The sequence below is a fragment of the Hydra vulgaris genome, chromosome 09 (genome assembly GCF_038396675.1).
Source record: "Hydra vulgaris chromosome 09, alternate assembly HydraT2T_AEP".
NCBI lineage: Eukaryota > Metazoa > Cnidaria > Hydrozoa > Anthoathecata > Hydridae > Hydra > Hydra vulgaris.
Genome location: NC_088928.1, coordinates 6,703,050 through 6,714,882, shown reverse-complemented (window position 1 = coordinate 6,714,882; position 11,833 = coordinate 6,703,050). Strand labels below are relative to the sequence as shown.

The window sequence follows — 11,833 nt, the reverse complement described above, 5'->3', positions numbered from 1 at the left end:
AAAGATTTTTTTATTTTTAGTATTTGTAGCCTTTTATAAAAAAGCATACTAGATTTGTTGATTATTTTACCAACTCATATTACAAATTCTAATTTACGATTTCCCTACGCAAAACTACTACGCAAAACTACTACGCAAAACGGTCAACCACTTTTTCAACATTTACTGAAACTTCTCTGTGCACATTAAGGCCAATCCGACTAGTCTGTTTTCTATCATTCGCGTTCTCAGCCAATTTTTAATTCTTCGCAAGGTTGAGAAGCGTCGTTCAGCACTGGCGACACTAACACAACATGACTTGATAACTTGAAACAACTTGTGAGTGATTGGATGTTGCATCTTGTCACACAAATCAAAAACAACTGAAAGATCAGTAAGTAGTGATGTGTTTCTTTTCTCATCTTTCATCCTTATACATTTACACTGTAATAGTTCAACTTCCGAGGTAAATTCAAGTGCAGGTAAGTTTTGGATACTAAGTCCAAGAATGATGCCATAGACATTAGTGATTGCAGAAAGAGTTTCAACAATATCTTCATTAGTCAGCCCAATAATATTTTGAAAAAATTGCATCCTTCCCCTCCTCAATACTTGAAGATCTGAATCCGCCCCGGGTGTCAAGAAAGAGGTTTTCAAATAAGTTGTTTTAACAACGATGAAAAAACTTCCAATTTGCAAGATAACCGTCAAAGCATTCGATACACGAATAAAGAATACTTAAAAAGTTTTCCTATTTTTGACAGTGTAATTTTACAGTATTTTGTTTAAAATATTTCCCAATGGGCTCCCATATGTGTCCCAGTTGCCAACCCATTTGGGCTCTTTACGGTTTTTAAGTACGAAATTCGGCTGGGACCCGTACGGAATACTCGAGGAGCATATCTATATGGGTCCCCTATGGAAACCGCGACTAAGATCCAACGGATACCATTGGTCTTCCATAAAGGTACCCAGTTAATAAACATATGGGCTCCGAACGATACCCATTTGTATATGTTGGCTGGGTACACTCTCAAGAGTGTAGGTAAAGTAATAACTTAACTTACTCACACAATATTTTTGTAAGTTAAGTAACTATGTTTAAGAAATGTATAAAATATAAGTTTTGAAATGTATAAAGTAGAAGCTCATTAGAGCAGTGCCTAGTATAGCATTTATAGAAAAGAGAAAGTGAAGCAATATTAGGGCAATGTGAATATGGTTGAAGGTTTATTATAAATATAAAACTACGTGAAATTTATTATAATATGCTACGTTTCCGTAACGGTTAAACCTTTAAAATTTTAATTTTTCAAAATTATTTATTTGAAATATTATTGGGGGAGGAGGGAGGGGGCAAATGCCTCTGCTGCCCCCCGGTTGCTACGGGCCTGGCATTATTGAGTATTTCAAAAATCTAAAAGTTACAATTGGTGTTTTTATTGACTTCTTAACAGCATTTGAAACGGTCGATCATAATATCATGCTGAAAAAAAAATTGAATTCTAAGTTGGTTCGAAAGTTATCTCTCTTACCAAAAGGAATTTGTTTTTAAGGAAGATTCTCTATCTCAAACATTATTGAACAAAGCATATGGTGTCTGAAAAGGATCCATACTTGGAGCACTTCTTTTCGTTATATTATAAACTATCTTAACAAGGCTATCTTAAGGCTATCTTAACTATCTTAAGGCTATAAGGATAATTACAAACGTAGACCGTTTCTCTCACACTCAAACATTATTTAATAAACTTAATATTCTAAATGTATATAAACTAAACCTTTATCATGTTCTTATCTTCATGTTTAAACTTGATAAAAAATATCACCAATGTTATTTAATTCACTTTTTGAAAAAATAAACCACATATACCCTACCAGATTTTCAAAAAACAATTACATTCAATCCAAAACACATTATTCAGCAACCAAATTCTCAATTGCTAACCAAGGTCCTAAGCTGTGGAATACAATATTAAATAATGAGCTGAAATTTAATTATTCTTTAAACCAGTTTAAAACAAAACTTAAGCAATTACTGATGATACATGAAAATGAATTAAAGTTCTTCTAAAAAGCTTTTTAAACTAGCAAATAAAAACAAAAATTAACCTACTAATTACTCTTTAATATTATATTTAATATTCTAAACAATAGTCTGCTATTGTAAATGTATTTCTTATCTTATAAGTTTTGAATTTACAAACGATTTTTTTAAGTTTTATTATTTGAAATACTAATTACTAAAAATATTGTAAAATTTTATAATTTCAATTTTTATTAAAAAAAGTTATTGTAAATTCTTTTTGTAATATTAATACTTATATATCATCTTATTTTACTAATCAGTTCTTAAATATAAATACTCTTTGAACTACTAAATATTTTAAACGTTATATATTTTATTTTTTGCATTTTGTTAAAACATTTTATTTGATGAATATGCATTTTTTTAGGGGGGGGGCTTAATGATAAGATGAATTTTGTCTTCTTCAAGCCCCAGTCATGTAAATATTTGTTTTTATAAATTACGAGTGTAAATTATTTTCAATCGGCAAATACAATACTAAAAAAAAAAAAAAACAAAAAAACAAAAAAACAAAGCATCTAATTTAAAGACCATATTTTTTGCAGACGACACAAACTTGTTTCAGTGAGCAGTAACAGTATCGAAAAACAGCTAAACTGATCTAATTTGAATATAGACTTTCCGGATTAATATTGAATAAGAGAATAAAATCGAAATAGTGAAAAATGAAAAATCGAAAATTCTAAAAGCAGTATAAGATCGAAATAAGAAGAGAATGAATTACATCGAAATAATTAAAAATCGAATAATTTCGAAAATTGAAAAAATGGTTACGATAAAATTTTTTTTATTTGGATAGACTTCCTGCCCAAACCAAACCCTCTGTCAATGTAGCAGCACTCTTAGCATGTTCTACCTATTTGTCAATCAATTTAGAAGCACTCCTTGCAAGTTCTACCTATTCGTAAGTCGATGTGGTAACACTCCTCGCATCTTTTGCCTCATTGCTAGTTTTTTTTTTAAACGGGCTATCTTTAAACATTGAAAAACAAATGGATACTTTTCTATTCAAACTATGAAAAACAGATACTGCCTTTAAATAAACCTGATCTCTTTATCGACAAAGTCATTTTAAAAAGAGAAAAAAAATTATCACAAAATTTATCGGTGTTTTTATTGAAGAAAATCAGTCTTGAAGATAACACAATAAAATTTCTAATATAGTTGCGAAAAGCATTGGAAGTTTATACAAATTCAGAGGTATTTTGAACAAAAACCAGTTAATACAATCATATTACTCTTTTAGTCATTGTCATATAAATTATGCAAATATTTATAAAAAAATATAAATTATGCAAATATTTATAAAAAAACATAAATTATGCCAATATTATTTGGGAAGTACACATAAAACTAAACTAAAGTTTCTTTAAGTTTAGTTTTATGTGTACTTCCACATAAAATAAACTAAAAGACGCAGCTCACGTAATAAGTTTAAAAAATTGTTTTTCGAACTCTGAACCGCTTTTTAAAGAAATGGACGCCTTAAATGTTATCAACAAAATGTATTTAATGATTTATATTTTGTACAAATGTAAAGAACTTATGCCCTCGATGTTTTTATAAACCTTTACAAAATTAAACCAAAAAACAAATATAACCTACGTAATAATAGCATCATAGAAAAATATATTTGCAAAAATAAACAAACTTAATTTTGTGTATCTATTCGCGGATCTTTTTCTGGAATGAAATAGCACGGTTTAATTTTGTTTTTTTAACTAAATTGACTTATTACTTTTTCAAACAATCTATAAAAAAAAATCATTTTTTCAGCAAAAAATGTTTACGATTTTTTTTTTGATATTTTAAAAAATATTTTCAGTTGTTATGCTGCATATCAATTTTTTATGTTATGCTGCATATTGGTTTTTTATTTTGAGTTTCACTTCTACAGTATTTAATTTATGATATATTTAGAGGTTATATTATTTAGTTATGTATTTATTTTATAAGGTATATAGATATTGCAGAAGAAAAGAGAGTTTTGTATTGTTAAGGGCTTCGTGATATTACGATTTTCTTGAAGTCCTGCCCGTATAATATTATAAATCTTATTGTGAATAATATTGTACGGCAAATAAAATAAATAAAATGAAATAAAAAATATTTATGCTAAATAGTAATAGCTAATTTCACAAAATATAAACTATTCTTGACTCGTGTTATTATTTTTGGTTTAAACACGCAACAAAAACCAAGCCTAACATTTTTCCCAGTTTTGCCAATTGGAGTATTTGCTCAATTTATTTTTACTCAATTTTACCTGTTTTATGTTTCAGATGTAACAGATTATGTGTATAGTTTATTTTATGTTTCAGATGTAACAAATTATTTATATAGTTTGTTTTATGTTTCAGATTTAACAGATTATGTATATAGTTTGTTTTATGTTTCAGATGTAACAGATTATGTATATAGTTTGTTTTATGTTTCAGATGTAACAGATTATGTATATAGTTTGTTTTATGTTTCAGATGTAACAGATTATGTATATAGTTTGTTTTATGTTTCAGATGTAACAGATTATGTATATAGTGTGTTTTATGTTTCAGATGTAACAGATTATGTATATAGTTTGTTTTATGTTTCAGATGTAACAGATTATATATACAGTTTGTTTTATGTTTCAGATGTAACAGATTATGTGTATAGTTTATTTTATGTTTCAGATGTAACAGATTATGTATATAGTGTGTTTTATGTTTTTTTTTTTTTTAATCTGTTACATCTGAAACACAAAACAATTTTTCATCATATCTATATTTTTACTTCTACCTTCTTAATATATATATATATATATTTTTAACCGATAAAAAGGTTGAAAGTGCATAACTTATGTTACGAGCATAATATGAGTTATGTTATGAGCCTTAATTTTGAAGTTTTAGCTGCAAAAATAACTTTTTAAATGAAAAACTACAACAATAAACAAAAAATAACGGCACAGTGATGTTTTTGATTTAGCTCTTCTAAATATGTCAATCTGAAACAGAATTGTGAAGAGATATAAAAGAAGCGCAACCCAGGAAAAAAAGTTTTATAGAATTTCTATAAACTTTTGAAACATATGGTCTATATTTTATCGAACTCTATAGAATTTCTATAAAATATTTGTTAATTTTTATAGAACTTTCTTTTCTACTTTTTTTCTATAGAAAAATAAGTTTTATAGCAATTTCTATAGAAATTAATAGACATTCTATTAAAATTCTATAGAATTCTATAGAATTTCTATTGACCATATTTTTCAAAAGTTTATAGAAATTCTACAAAACATTTTTTCCTTTGAAAGTTACTGAACTTTTATAACAGAAATTCCGGATCAAAATGTTGCAGAAAAAATTTTTTAAAAATAAAAAAAATGAAAAAAGCATATTTAAGGTACTGCTTTCTGAACTCCTTTTCTTTTAAGATGAAAAATGGTGAAATTTGAACGAGCTTACTTATTTACAATCAATTTGTTCTTCTACTGCAAGATTCAGATGACGACTTCAAAACTGGATTCGATGACTGGTGACATTGACAGATTATACAGTGCATGAACAAAGCATATAACTTCTTGATGCAGCCCAGCGTTAAAACATTAACAATTCTTGTAGTAAGTTTTATGACTTGGCATTTACTATTTCAAGAAATTACAACGACCAGCTAGAATTTACAGAACAACCTCTAGAAATTGCTACTGAAAAATGAAAGCCCAAACATTGATTTTTGTGCAGCATATTCTTTAAATTTAGTTGGTATAAATACTGATGGCAGCTGTGAGACTGCAATTGGTTTTTTGAGTTTTTTCAATGTCTGTATAATTTCTGTGCTTCTTTAACTCACAGAAAGCAGATTACTTGTTTTGGTCTTGAGAGTGGTGCAGAAAAGGGCAGGAAAATTATTATCAAAAATTGAGCCAGAGAAGGTGGTTAGCAGAAGATATTTCTATTTAAATTCTACATGCAAAATGCAGTTTTTTTTGTGAAGCATATTTGCTTCCAACAAAACTGCAGGCAACCACTAATTAGAGTTGGAAGTTACTAGAAAAGAAAAGATGATAGAGAAAAATAACGATTGACAGTCGACTTAAACCAAGTGAAAAATAAAACCGCGCCCCACGTGGGTTTCGTGTGGGATTGATGGGATTTACGTGAAATGGATTTTCCCATGTGGTATCCATAAGGAAATTTGTCACTTTAAACCCATGTGGGTAATCCCACATGGGTTACATGTGACATTACCCACATGGTAATCGACATTGCATTGCAGCCAGGCTACATTTATATTGTGTAAATAGATTTTACATTATTTTAGAGAATCGCAAGCAAGTATGTAAGTACCACGAATAATGTTTATCTTTCATTATAAAAATAAGATTAGGATTTGTGCAAATAGACATATCATTAGGATAATATAATAGTTATTTGAATATAGTTCTTGAGTATATTATCTGCAAACAATTGACTGTTCAAATGTTGTCAAAAACCAAGCATGCATGCGTGGGACACTACTGCGTCCCAAAAAGAGATGCAGGTTTGAGAGTCAAAAAATTCCCAATTTTCTTTATTAAAAAAGAAAAAAAATAGGAGGGAGTTGGGTTTCTGTAACTTTTTTAGGCTCTAAAACTTTTAACTTTAGATATAATAAGGTCCATAAGACTTAAGAGACTTAAGGGACAGAATATTTACAGAAACTTTTCAGTTTTTAATCTGGAGTACCACAGTGTTATTGGGAATAAAGTCTCTGGGTCCAGTTTTCAAGGCAATATGATCTAAAGTAATATATAAATAAAATAATATGATTTAAAATGCATAAAGTTAGACATATACTTCCTAATTTTTTAAGGTTATGCTTGAACAAATTAGTACCAATTAATTAAAATTCAAGTTTTAGTTAAAGTTCAAGTTAAAGTTCTTATTTGTTCATTGTTTCTTCACTATTTTATATTTACTTGTTTAATTGTTCAAGTTTGTTAATTAGTACTAATTCTTACTACAGTAAGAATGTTTGTCATTGTTGAACGTGATTTTATTAGAAACTTAATTTTAGTTTCAACATATTGATGTTGGGATGTTGAGAACAAACAATGTCAATTAAAAAATTGACTTAAAAAAAAGTAAAACAATTAAATTTATGCTATCTATGAGCAGGTTTTAGAGGTTAAAGAACTAATAATGATGCTCTAAATTGATTTTAACTTTGTAAATTGACATTAATATAGCATTTTGAAATAATAAATGAAGCTTACATGATTTTTATAATTTGCATTTATTTCCATAAATTATCAGTTGTAAGAATTAAGAGTTGTAAGATTTTATAAAATGAATTAAAAGACTATTTATTTATAGTATAATAATAATTTTACATAAATACTAGTTTTATAATGCTATTATCATCACATTGTTAATGGTATTCATTTTAAAATGAAATTTTGTATCAATTTTATTGTTTTAATGTATATATATATATATATATATATATATATATATATATATATATATATATATATATATATATATATATATATATATATATATATACATACATATATATACATATATGAATATTACAAATTTAATAATAATTAGTGTTGTGATGTGTTATATAAATAAAACCATAATAAATGATGATACGAAAACTAAATAGGATATAAAAACAATGATCAAAGAATAAATTTACTTATAAAAATGTAGATGTTTTTTTATTATTTTCAGAATATTACATTATGTGTGAGGAAATAGTAAAGATACTTTTGCATCCAGTTTCCATTGCGCCCAATGTCTACATCATTGTAAAGTAGGTTTTTACATTTTTGTTTTTGTTTTTTGTTTTTTTGTTTAACGACCTATCCTAATTGATCACTTTAAAATTGCTTTTTCTCTCTCTCTCTCTTTCTCTCTCTCTCTCTCTCTCTCTCTCTCTCTCTCTCTCTCTCTCTCTCTCTCTCTCTATATATATATATATATATATATATATATATATTTATATTTTTAAAAAATGTTTAAAGAAAATTAGAAGATACTAAAACCTTGGTATAATGCAAGCTGAAGCGGTTTTCGCAATTCAATCGACAAAAGACGTAAATCGCAAAAGAAAAAAATGATATTTTCAATACTTATTTTGAATGTATTTATTAATAGCATTTATTTAAAAAAAATTCATTTTGCAACACGTTTTTTAATTTTATGAAACTTCGTTATAATAGTTTGTGGTAAATCCCACATAAGTTATAGGTGAAAAATATCACATGAAAAAGATAAAAAAAATGCTACACATTTTGAATCCTAAATGTGATAAAGTTGCAAATACCAGATTAAGTTAAGCCTCTCTGAAAGCTTCGATAATTAATTTTAAATTACTGTTTAATTAGTTTTTGAATAAAAGGGTTTTTAAAAATTATCATAGAAGCATTCGGACTTTCATTTATCTGGTATTGACTACTTTTATACTATTTGGATTAAAATATGTGGCATTTGAGATCTATAACATGTACCATTTTCCACCTTTATCCCATGAAGGATTTACTTTATAAAACTTATGTGGGATTTAACATACAAAACCCACATGGGACAAAATAATAATCCCCATATGGGTTACATATGTTAAAAACCCACGCGTATCCCATGTGCGCTTTTTCACTTGTAAGGATTGCAAATTATATGAATCAGGAAAGCAAGATGAAGGAAGTTAATTCCAGAGAACCAATGTTCGAGGAAAAAAACTTGAGGTATAAGAGTTTTTGGAGCACTTAGGAACAGTCACAGAAACGGAATGAGACTTAATTGAATGAGGAGTAACACGAGAATGAATTTTAGTAGATGGCACCAAAGAAGCTAGCTCTTTGGAACAGTACCCATTATAGTATTTGTAGAAAAGAGAAAGATGAGCAACATTGCGACAATGTGATAATGGTTGGAAGTTGCTGCAAGAGCAGGTCCAACTATGTTTACAATGCGTTTTTGTACCTTGTCTAAAATAGAAAGAGCATCGTTAGTAGATCCGCCCCAGATATGACAATATTATTCCATACAAGGCCGGATTCGAGATTTATAGAGATCAGAATCCAAAAGTAAGAGTGTGTCAAGCTCGATAAAGAGATGTAACCTTAGAAAATGCTAATTTTGCAATGGATTTGATATATGGTTTCCAAGAAAGATCAGAAGTAAGAGTTAATCCTAGAAGATGAAGGGTAGATGACTCATCGAGTACATTACCGTTCAAAAGTATAGGAAGATCTATATTATTGTGATAACAATTGACTGAAAAAAATTGAGTTTTATCCGAATTAAAGTTCTAAAGCCACTGAGAGCCCCATGCTGTAGCAAAAATGAGACCCTTTTCAAGTTCAAATGCTACCTCCAAGCAATCAGAGAGTGTTTGCTTCTTCTCATGATAAGAATAAATGGTAGTATCATCAGCGAACAATGCCGCCTTAGATGTGAGAATATATGGAAGATCAATAATGTAAATTAAAAAGAGAATAGGGCCAAAAATAGAACCTTGAGGAACCCCTAAAGTTACAAAATAAGAAGAAAAGTTCTGTCCATCGAAGACGACTTTTATACTACGATTGAAAAGGAAGGATTCAATAATTTTAAAAATGTTGCCAGATAGACCATAAGATGAAAGCTTATGGAGAAGACCAGCATGTCAAACTTTATCAAATGCTTTTGAAATGTCAAGAGCAATGCCCTTGATCTCTCCATCTTTATCTAATGCACGATAAAACTCATTGGTTATTACTGTTAGCAAATCAGCTGTAGAACGAGAAGATTGAAATCCATATTGATGATAAGAAAGTAAGTTATTAGGTTCAAGGTGAGAGATTAAATGTTAGTTAATTAAAGATTCAAAAACCTTGCTTATGATAGGAAGAAGACTAATTAGACGGTACTTAGACGAATCAAATCGCTCTCCAGAATTTTTGAAAATAGGGATAACAGATGCCGTTTTTCCAGTAGGCTGGAAAACAAGACACTGATAAGCACTAGTTAAATAGTTTTGAAAGTATAGACGACAGCTCCGGAGAACACATTTGCAAGACTATAACAGGTATGTTGTCCGGACCACAAGCTGTAAAAGCGTCTAAGCAGGAAATAACTTTAGATACAGAAACTGGAGTGATACGAATGTCAAGTAATGGATCAACCTTTTTGACGGCTTTGTCAGCTAGAACGCAACTAGTGTAGTCAAGAAATGATTTTGATGAAAAGTTTTTAGCAAAAAATTCAGCTTTGTCTTTAGATGAGGTGATAAAGCTTGAAACATACAAGAAAGGTGGAATTACAGATTTGCCCTAATTTTTAATACTATTTAAAATTCTCCAGAAGTCACGAGAGCCTAATTTTTGTGATGAAAGATAAGATTTCATGACCTGAGAATAGCGGGCTTTGGCGTAAGACAAAGTCTTTATACAATGGTTTCTAGCAGTAATAAACAGACGTCTGTTTTCTGGAGAACTGTTTTGCTGATAGATATGAAAGCGATGGTTTTGATTGGCAATTGCAGCAGCACAATGTGAGGAAAACCATTCAAAGTAGCAATTTGTATATGAGAAATTATTAACTAGGAACTGTTTAAAACTTTCAAACTTAAAACTCACCCATTTCATTTAATAACAGCTGCAGTTTTTTATAAGCATTATGTAACTTATTGTAAATTTGATTTTTCAAAACTACTTTAATACTCTATTTCTTTTTGTTGAATTTTTTCTAACAATATCAAATGCTCTGTCTCTAAAGAAACATATAATACATATTTATACAAACAAATAATACATATTTATACGAACATAATAATAATTTTTACCATTACTGTAACTATTTTGGTCTCTATTTTATAAAAAATATTTAAGTATGATTACTACTAGTATTGTAGTTACAACTTTAAATTATTATTATTTAAACTATTTTGTCGATAATTTAATTGTATTTTTATTTTTATTAATTTTACTACTATTGTAATGAATGTTTTTTTAATTTTATACCTTTTTTTTTCTTATATTGATCATATCAAGCTAACAACCTATGCTTTTACTATCCCTCATTATTTATATATAGAGTTTAAAAGTGAAAATAAATTTAGTGAGTAATAAATAAATCATATTGAAATAAACTTTTAACCTTTAGTTTTCAATAATTCTTGCAATATAGATATTCCTTCTTTTTTACGATTAAAATAACTTATTAGTTTAGTCTTGTTAAATAAAAATGACTCATTAAAGGAACGTTTACAATCATATTTTGATGAATGACCAGAAATTTTTGAGCAGTTTTTTTTTTCCCACAAAGACTGAATGATTCAAAAATATATATTTGTGTTAAAATATTTTAATACTATAAATATATCTTAATATGATAACATAAAATAAAAAAAATTAAATTACTTCTTTGAATGATCTCACTCCATTTCTTGGTTGCACATTGCAAGTTAAGAGATTAGTAAAAAATTATTTTTTTACTTAAATCTTAAAAATCTTAAAAATAAAATTTTTTAACTGCCTAATTATAAACTTTGCAACTTATACAAAAAAAAAAAAATATTATTTCAAGAATTTTGTAATATTATTTTGTAATATTATTTAAAATTTCAAAATTTTATCATAATACGAAAGTAAAAAAAAAATTGCCGGCCAATAATTTTTCTGGAAAATCACTTGGAAATATTAAAGCTAAACTTATACTTCACTACCACTACATTTATAAAAAATTTTCACAAATGATCTTTGGTTTGTGAGGATAATATTTAGTATGAGATTTTAAAAATGATTTATTATTT

At 27.8% G+C, this 11,833-nt stretch overlaps 1 long non-coding RNA gene across 1 annotated transcript; it reads right to left on the bottom strand.

Annotated features, from left to right (window-relative positions):
- Nucleotides 1-10,746: 10,746 nt before the first annotated feature.
- LOC136084987 (uncharacterized) lies at nucleotides 10,747-11,289 on the bottom strand. The gene is made up of 2 exons (XR_010640977.1): nucleotides 11,179-11,289; nucleotides 10,747-10,791 (listed from the first exon to the last, which is right to left on the bottom strand). It is a non-coding gene; the product is annotated as an uncharacterized LOC136084987 (long non-coding RNA).
- Nucleotides 11,290-11,833: the final 544 nt, after the last annotated feature.